At 36.9% G+C, this 9,352-nt stretch overlaps 1 non-coding gene across 1 annotated transcript; it reads left to right on the top strand.

The window, feature by feature from the left end:
* Positions 1-423: 423 nt before the first annotated feature.
* Positions 424-530, top strand: LOC114404210. The gene has a single exon (XR_003664859.1). It is a non-coding gene; the product is annotated as a small nucleolar RNA R71 (small nucleolar RNA).
* The last annotated feature ends 8,822 nt before the right edge of the window (positions 531-9,352 follow it).

The raw sequence follows: 9,352 nt of genomic DNA, 5'->3' as shown, positions 1-9,352 counted from the left end.
CTGTTGTAGATGTTTGCAGCATAAGCTTCAGGCTGTTCAATTGCTTCAGATTGTTGCACAGAATGGCAAAGGTTTGTGTGGTGGTCGGCAAAGGAGGACAAACCACAGAGTCTAGCAACAGGTGCAGATTTTTTATTCATGGCCAGTTGGGTTACCAGGTTAACCAAGGCATCTAGTTTACCTTCAAGCTTCTTAGTCTTAGCTGATGAAGATGAATTTGTGGCTACTTCATGCATTCCTCTAATGACAATAGCATCACCTTTGGCACTAAATTGCTGGGAGTTTGAAGCCATCTTCCCAATTAAATTTCTGGCTTCAGCAGGGGTCATGTCTCCAAGGGCTCCACCACTGGTAGCATCTATCATACTTCTCTCCATGTTACTGAGTCTTTCATAAAAATATTGGAGAAGAAGCTGCTCAGAAATCTGGTGGTGAGGGCAACTGGCACATAGTTTCTTAAATCTCTCTCTGTATTCATATAAGCTCTCTCCACTGAGTTGTCTAATGCCTGAAATATCCTTTTTGAGGGTCGTGGTCTTGGAAGCAGGGAAAATTTTTTCTAAGAATACTCTCTTGAGGTCATCCCAGCTCGTGATGGACCTTGGAGCAAGGTAATATAGCAAGTCCTTTGCCACTCCCTCTAAAGAATGAGGAAAAGCCTTCAGAAATATGTGATCCTCCTGGACATCTGGGGGTTTCATGGTGGAGCAGACAATATGGAATTCTTTCAGATGTTTGTGCGGGTCTTCACCTGCAGGGCCATGAAACTTTGGAGCAAATGGATCAGTCAAGCTTTAAGAACATATGGGACATCCTCATCAAGGTATTGGATGCACAAGCTTTCATTGGTGAAATCAGGTGCAGCCATTTCCCTTAGAGTCTTCTCACGGGGTGGAGGTTGTGCCATGTTCTCAAAATGTTCAAAACTATAATGCTCAAAATCACCAATAACAGAATGCTCAGGATGCTCAAAAGGTACTAAATGATGTCTAACTAATCAATGAAATGTCCTATCTATCTCAGGATCAAAGGGTTGTAAGTCAGATGGATTGCCTCTAGTTATACACTATATTCAGCATGCACAACTAGTTGTCTTTTTATGCAAGTAACAATGTAGGTTTGAACTACAGCTACCATTGAATGATATCCAAATGACTTGAAATTTTGTGAGAAACCTTATAAAATGATGAGAAGATAGCACAAAAAATTTCAAACGAAAATTCAAAGTCTAACTATAAAAGCTAAAAATGATAAGTTAAGAAAAATAAGAGAATAATACTTGGAAAATAAAAAACTTTTGACAAAATCGCAATTTTTGGAAGAAGGAGACCTCAATCGGCCTATGGCAGGCTGCCACAGCATGGGAAAATTTTTTCTACCCCAAATACATATATAATAATAGCGATTCTGATAATCGGAGCAAAAGTTATGACCGTTTGAAGTTTTCACAAAAATCAAATTTGCTACTTTTCGGGAACTTTCAAATCTGACCAAACTAAGGGCTCCAGCTATTTTTCCCACAAAATATGGATCAAAAGAAGTGACCACAAAAAAAATTCAGCTAAAAATAATAACTATAGCTACCAAAACAAAAAATCCCAATTAATTCAGCAAGGGTGGTCTCTAAAATCCGTCACTAAGGGATTTCCACTACTACCCTGTTTCCAATTCAACAAAAGTGGTCGCTAAATCCGTCGCAAAGCACTATTCACAGCAAACACAAAAACTGAAACAGGGGAAGCACTGAACAGAAAAACTAAAACAAAACACCACACTAAACAAAATAACAAGACACTAAACAACACTTAACGCAACACGAACACAACACACGAAAGCATAAAACAACTAAACATAAAACATGAATCACTAGCTATTATGAACCTTTGGACACTGCTCCCCGGCAACGGCGCCAAATTTGATCTAGGTTGTACCCGAATCAAATAAACATTAAAATGTAGTAACTAGGAAGTGATCCTAGGTCGTTTCCCAACGAGCAATGATACACCAAATGTTCATAACAGATAGTAGGAAAATAGTAACGAATGGGGGGGGGGGGTTGTTTGCTTTTGTAAATTTAACAACGAATAGATGTGAATTAGAAAATATCATAATTAAAAAGCGTTGCTTCCCCTTGATTCACAAGCAAGTCTCTTATCCTAGGTTACGAGAGTTTATCCTTTATCAGTTCAACCACTTAATCCAACCCTAAATTAAATTACTAAGCGAAATTTAACATAAGGCATTCATTATGTGATTAAGCAACACATACACCAATTAATCATAAACGATCATTAAGCATGAACGTAAATTAAGCATAGAGACAATTAATCAAGCACTAAGCATGCATGAATTAATAGCAACAAATTTAGAGTAATTAGTGAAGAGGAAAAAACTGAACAGAATTTAATAGTAATAATAGAACATCAAAGAGAACTGTGCTTGATACTCAAGAGAAAAAAAATGTTGGAGACTTAGCCTTCCATAAATCAATAGAGAACGAAATTATGGATTGAAGAACAAAATTTTATTGCTGAAACGAAAAGTAAAAACTGGAATTGCAAAATGAAAAAATGTCTATAAGAAGAGAAGCCTAGAACTAAAAACGAAAACAGGAGAGAGAGAAGAGAGGGCCTAAACTAGAACCTTGGTGATGTTATATAGTTTTCCAGCCCCAAAGCTTACAAATTTGTTTTAAATCCAAGCCCATAAAAAAAATCAAATCAAATCTAGATAAGATAAGATCTAGATGAAATAATATCTAGATGAGATCAAATCTAAATAATATCTAGATAAGATAAAGTCTAGATAAGATAAAATTTTGTAGAATAAAATAGTCTGCCCTCTTCAAGTCCAAGCCCAATTCTGGATTCAAGCCCAATGCTTCATTAATTCCTGAAATTAGATTAAAAACATCAAATTAGCTGAATGGGCCCAAATAATAAAATTGCCTAATTAATTTGACAATTAAGACTAATCAGTACTTAAAATGGTGCAAAAAGGGTTAAGAAATAGGAGAAAATAATGGCACATCAGAGGGTCTCTTGTTGTAAAGAAATCTGAACACAAAGGAAGGGTTTGTAGAAGCAAGCTTCATGGTGATGAATCAAGTTGATTCAAGTAGTTTTGATAATGACAAAGATGATGACAAAAAGCCCAAAGAATGATTTCAAGAATGATTCAACAAGTTCAAGATCAAGTAATCAAGAAGATTCAAGAATCAAGAGAAGATTGATTTCAAGATTCAAGAGATGATGAATTCAAGATTCAAGAGAAGAAATCAAGAAGACTTCACAAGGGAAGTATTGAAAAGATTTTTCAAAAAACAAACTCTCATCTCACACAAGTCTATAACATTAATCTAAACTCGCTCAAACTGGTTTTACGATGAAAACTCCATCGAATCAAAATTTGACTCCTCAACACCCAATTTACCCTAGAAATGGCTCTTGCCTTCACTTTGGTCACTCATCTTCCTCCTTTGCACAGCCCAAGCTTTTCCACAAGTCCTAAATGAAATTTCAAACTAGGATCAACTCACTTTAGCCTCCAATTACCACTAAATCCAGCTTTAGCTTTTCAAATCCTTAAAGCATCACACTTTTCCACTCATATCACTACATTCTCACTTTTTAACCCTAGGTTAACTCTACCCTTCATCTCTATGAATTTTCCATCAGAAATTTCAGCACACAAACATCACAAAGCATCATTATAAAACCCTAAAACAGAATGGGTAATCTTGACTCACACCAAACATGACAAGTTTAGCATGCTTTCAACAAATTCCTTCACAAATAACTACCATAAGGCATAAACCTAGTAAAACTACCCATCATATCTCCCAAAACCCAATACCCACGAAAATTTATGTGAGAAAATGTCTACCCAAACCTGAAATTTGAAGTCCCACAATGTAGAGGTGCGCTTCACGACTCCGAAAATGGCTTCCTTTCGCGATTTGGAGCAGAACTGGTGAACAAAGGTTGGAGCTTTGATGGAGCTTCAATGGTGAGGAAGAAGAAGGGAATAGCAACGTGAGAGAGAGAGGGAGAAAAGCTTCTGAACTTTTGGGCTGAGTGAGGAGAGAGAACATGGCTTTGTGTTTTAAGAAAAGGCTTTTCTCTTTTTTAAAAAAAAAAGATGTGCCACATGTCTTCTTTTGAGTGGAGCAAAAAGGGGCCCACTTTTTCTCTAGATGTGACTCATACTCAGTCACAAGAAGAGAAAAATTTGACCTTTTGAAATGCTAAAATCCTGCCTCGATTTGCATGCCGTTTCTCTGGTTCCAGTCCCTCGCGTTTCTCTGCACCCGTCGGGGCCAGTTTTCGAAAGTAGGCAATATATATATATCAAAACGCTCAGAATGAAACCCCGAGCATGGTTCAGATGTTGGTTTTGTTAAATTTTAAGTTGCATGCAAAATGATAATTTTTAGACTAATTAATTGAGAATTAACCTATAATTATCCAGTTATGAATTTCTCTTTGTTAATTAGCCTAATCCGCATATCTTTCCCCCAATATACCTACTTCTACCAGGAGTATATATATATATATATATATATATATATATATATATATATATATATATATATATATATACACTGAATAATACTTATATATAATCATTCAAAATGCATCGTTTACAAAATCCCGGGTAGAAATTTCCAGGATTTCACAGTAATCGATTACCATTACGTGTAATTGATTACACAAGAACAGATAGCCTGTAATCGATTACCAGAAGGCTAAGTGGTATTGTAATCGATTACCAAACCTTGTAATCAATTATATAATGCCATCTTCTATAAATACTCACGTAAACCAGTCACGCTGTGTAGCCAAACTCCTCTCGACGGGTCTCTTCTTCCCTAATCTTCAAACCTTCATATCTCCCTCAATTCTTAACCAAATCACGTCCCACAAAGCCCAATGTTCATATTTTCACTCCTCTTTTGATTCCACCGATTGAAATTCTCTAAAACTTCATCAAATGGAAGAATCGTCGAAGAAGCGAAAGGGAACATCCTCCATCACCGCTGCTGCTGGCCATCGCCGCCACGAAACATTTGAAGCATCCACAGCACCAATTCATCCTTCCTTATCATCTCCATGATCATCTACTCTATTTTCTTTAGATGATAAATGTCTACGATACAAATCTCAATTTTCTTCTAGGATCATCTTAGACCCTAAGTACCTAGACACAGATTTCTTTAATGATGAGACATTTGACTATTATCAAGTGTTTCAAAAGTCTGGATTGGTTGATTTTATGTCCTTAAAATTGCCTTACTATCATGAACTGGTTAAAGTCGTTTACAGAAATTTAAAAATTTAGGATGGTATTATTCTTCTAAGGTGCATGGTATTTCTATGATCATTGATCAATCTCTGTTCTTTTCATTGACTAAATTACCCAGTCAAGGTGCACCTTTTGAGGGCACTATTGTTGATGACTGTAAATTTGACTATTCTAGTCATGATGCTCGTCGTATGGTTTGTAATGGCCATGCTGAAATGATCGATAGATTGCTGGTCGGATCATTAACCTTTGATTGTTGCATCATGCACTATATTATCGTTAGAATTTTGCTTCCCCGTTCTTCTAATTTAGCTCAAGCCTCTAAGGAGGACTTGATTTTGATGTGGGCTTTCCTTACCGGTCGTCAGATCGACTGGGCTCACTTGGTTAGGAACCGAATGCATAAGGCATTACAGGCCAATGCACCTCTTCCGTATCCTCAATTGGTCACCCTTTTTCTCCGTCATTTTCAAATTCCTCTTGATGATGAAACTTTTGTTCAAGTCAAGCGATCCTTTGCTATAGGTGCTGGTGCAGTCACTTCATTTGGTTACCGTAAGGATCGTGATGGTCAATGGCTAAAGAAGGACGCGCTACCTCCACAAGAGGAGCGTACTCCTTCTCCTCCTCCTCAACAAGATGATTCCTCGGCCCTTATGAATGAAGTTCTTTAAGAGTTACGGGGCCTCCGCACCTATGTTGGTGAACGATTCGATTCCATGGATGGTCGCTTTGAAGGCATGGATACCCGCATCACCAGCTTGAAGAGGATGTGACTTATCTTCATCAGTGCTTCGACATTCCACCACCTTCTTAGTTTTAGATCATTTATTATAAGCCGTGTATTTGGCTATGTTTTTTAGTTATCATTTTCTGAACTTTCATTATCTTTCAGTATTTGGCACTTAGTATTTTATGCTTGGATTATATTTGGTTTTGACTTATGAATGATTCTATGAACTTTAGTTATATTGGATTATATGAATGCTCTTGTGATTGTTTATCACGTACTTTGGCTTTTTGTTGTTGCCAAAGGGGGAGAGAAACGGGGTGATTTAGAAGCGTCTAGAAGCTTAGAAATCAAGCGATCATTAATTCCAAAACATAGGGGGAGTATGAAATGAGTGAACGTAACATTATATCTTGCATATACTCTGCTTGTATCTTGATTTCAGGAATTAAATTGTCATCATCAAAAAGGGGGAGATTGTAGAAGCAAAGACTTTGACTTTGGTGTTTTGATGATGCCATATGATCATGATGTTTTGATGCCTTATGAAGATGCGATTCTCAAAGTTTAATTCAAGACAAAAAAATCCAAGAATACAAGATATAACATCAAGAAGATCTCTAGTGATTTAGGAAGGGAATTCCAAATTGAAATAACAAAAGGCTTGGCCAAGAAATTTAAGCTAAAATGTCTTTTTCAAGATATTTACTCTCTGGTAATCGATTACCAGATGATGTAATTGATTACCAGTAGCCAAAATGATTTATAACAGCCATTACAAATTTGAATTTAAATTTTACACTGTGTAATTAATTGCACATGAATGGTAATCGATTACCAGCAGTTACTGAATGTTTTGATTCAAATTTTAAAGCCTGTAATCGATTACACAAGTCTTGTAATCGATTAACAAAGGAGATTTTCAGAAAATTATTTCCAAGGGTCACATCTATTCAAATGGTTTTTACATGGGCATCAAAGGTTTATTTATATGTGACTTGGAACACGAATTTGCTTAGACTTTTTCAGAACAAAAAGGTCTTATCCTTTCAAAAAGCAAAATCATCTTATCCTCTTAAAAATTCCTTGGCCAATGCACTTGCAATTCAATAAGGAATTATTTGAGTGCTCAAATTGTTCAATCTATCTCTTTCAAGAGAGATTTCTTCTTCTCTTCATTCTATTTCTCATAAGGGATTAAGAGACTGAGGGTCTCTTGTTGTAAAGAAATCTAAACACAAAGGAAGGGTTATCCTTGTGTGGTTCAGAACTTGTAAAGGGATTTTGCAAGATAGTGGAACTCTCAAGCGGGTTGCTTGGGGACTAGACATAGGCACAAGGGTGTGGCCGAACCAATATAAATCTGAGTTTGCATTTTCTCTTCCCTTAAACTCCTTAATTGTTTATTTCTTATTGTTTCTATTCAGTAAGATTAATTTGCATTATTATTTAGGAGTTCATTTTTAAAAGGAATCTTGGGTTGTTGGGTTAAAATCGACAGAGAATTTTTTATTAGGAAAAGATTGTGATATCTTAATTCAACCCCCCCCCCTTCTTAAGATATCTAAGGTCACTTGTCTAACAGGTAGAACCTCAATCTTCTGAGGCATCTTCTAGTTTTCCTATTGCAGGACATTCTCATTTAGATCATATCGAAGACCACATCATGGCAGAAGAGCCAAGAAGAGTCACCCTGGAAGATTATTCAAGTTCTAATGTGCCACAATTTTTCACCAGCATTGCTCAACCAGAAGTTCAAGTACAAACCATTACATATCCACCATCATTGATTCAGTTGATTCAAAATAATTTGTTTCATGGTTTACCAAACGAAGACCCATATGCACACTTAGCCACCTACATAGAAATATGCAATACTATTAGGCTGGCTGGAGTGCCTGAAGATGCAATCCGATTGAGCTTGTTTTCATTTTCTTTATCAGGAGAAGCTAAGAGGTGGCTTCACTCATTTAAAGGCAATAAGTCTTAAGACATGGGATGAAGTTGTGGAGAAATTTCTAAAGAAATATTTTCCGAGTCTAACACTGCAGAAGGCAAAGCCGCCATCTCTTCTTTTCACCAATTTCCCGATGAATCTTTGAGTGAGGCCTTGGAAAAATTTTGTGGTTTATTGAGAAAGTCTCCCACTCATGGATTCTCAAAACCGACACAGCTCAACATTTTATAGATGGGTTAAGATCACAGTCCAAGCAGCTATTAGATGCTTTTGCAAGTGGAAAAATCAAATTGAAGACCCCTGATGAAGCCATGGATCTCATTGAAAATATGGCTACAAGTGACATTGCTATTTTGAGAGATAGAGCTCACATTCCTACTAAAAAGAGTTTATGGGAGCTAACCTCCCATGATGCATTGTTGGCACAAAATAAGTTGTTGTCTAAGCAACTTGAGGCATTGACTAAAACACTAAGTAAGTTGCCAACTCAAATTCTTTCTACACATACTTCACATGCTTCTGTTTTGCAGGTTGCAGGATGTACCATCTGTGGGGGAGCTCATGAATCTGGACGTTGTATCCCTATTGAAGAACAACCTACTCATGAAGTCAATTACATGGGAAATCGGCCCAGAAATAATTTTAATGCAGGAGGATTTTCTGGATTCCAACATGACCAGCAATACAATCAATAGCAGGGACAATGGAGGAACCACCCTGGGAATCAATTTAATAGAGATCAAGGTGGACCATCCACAAGGCCACAGCAACAAGGGCCTAGTCTCTATGAGCGCACAACAAAGCTGGAAGAGACTCTAGCTCAGTTCATGCATGTTTCTATGTCCAACCAGAAAAGCACAGAGTCTACCATAAAAAATCTGGAGGTCCAAATGGGACAGCTTGCAAAGCAACTAGGGGATAGATCATCAAGCAATTTTACAGCTAATACAGAGAAAAATTCCAAGGAGGAGTGTAAAGCTGTGATGACTAGAAGCAGAATGGCAATCCATATGGATGAGAGTGAAGCTGAGAAAAAGATGGAGGAACATAAACAATAGCTGGCACCTAAGCCAACACTTGAACCCATTTCTGATTTTGTTTAACTTGAAGAGATTAATGAGGACACTAAAGATGATAAGGAAGAAGAGACACCAATAAAAGAGAATGAAAAAGAAAGAATAAAAGAAAAAGAAAAAGAAAAAAATTGAAAAATGAAAAACAAAAAGAGAAAGTTGTTGATGATGAGATGAGGAAAGGCAAGAGTGAGGCAAACACTGACAAGAAGAAGGATACTACATAGTGACAGAATTTTGGTGGAAGGCAATTTTAGTGTTGTGATTCAACACATTCTTTCACCTAAG

The sequence above is a fragment of the Glycine soja genome, chromosome 2 (genome assembly GCF_004193775.1).
Source record: "Glycine soja cultivar W05 chromosome 2, ASM419377v2, whole genome shotgun sequence".
In the NCBI taxonomy this organism is placed as follows: Eukaryota; Viridiplantae; Streptophyta; class Magnoliopsida; order Fabales; family Fabaceae; genus Glycine; species Glycine soja.
This window is presented reverse-complemented; position numbering and strand designations above follow the sequence as displayed.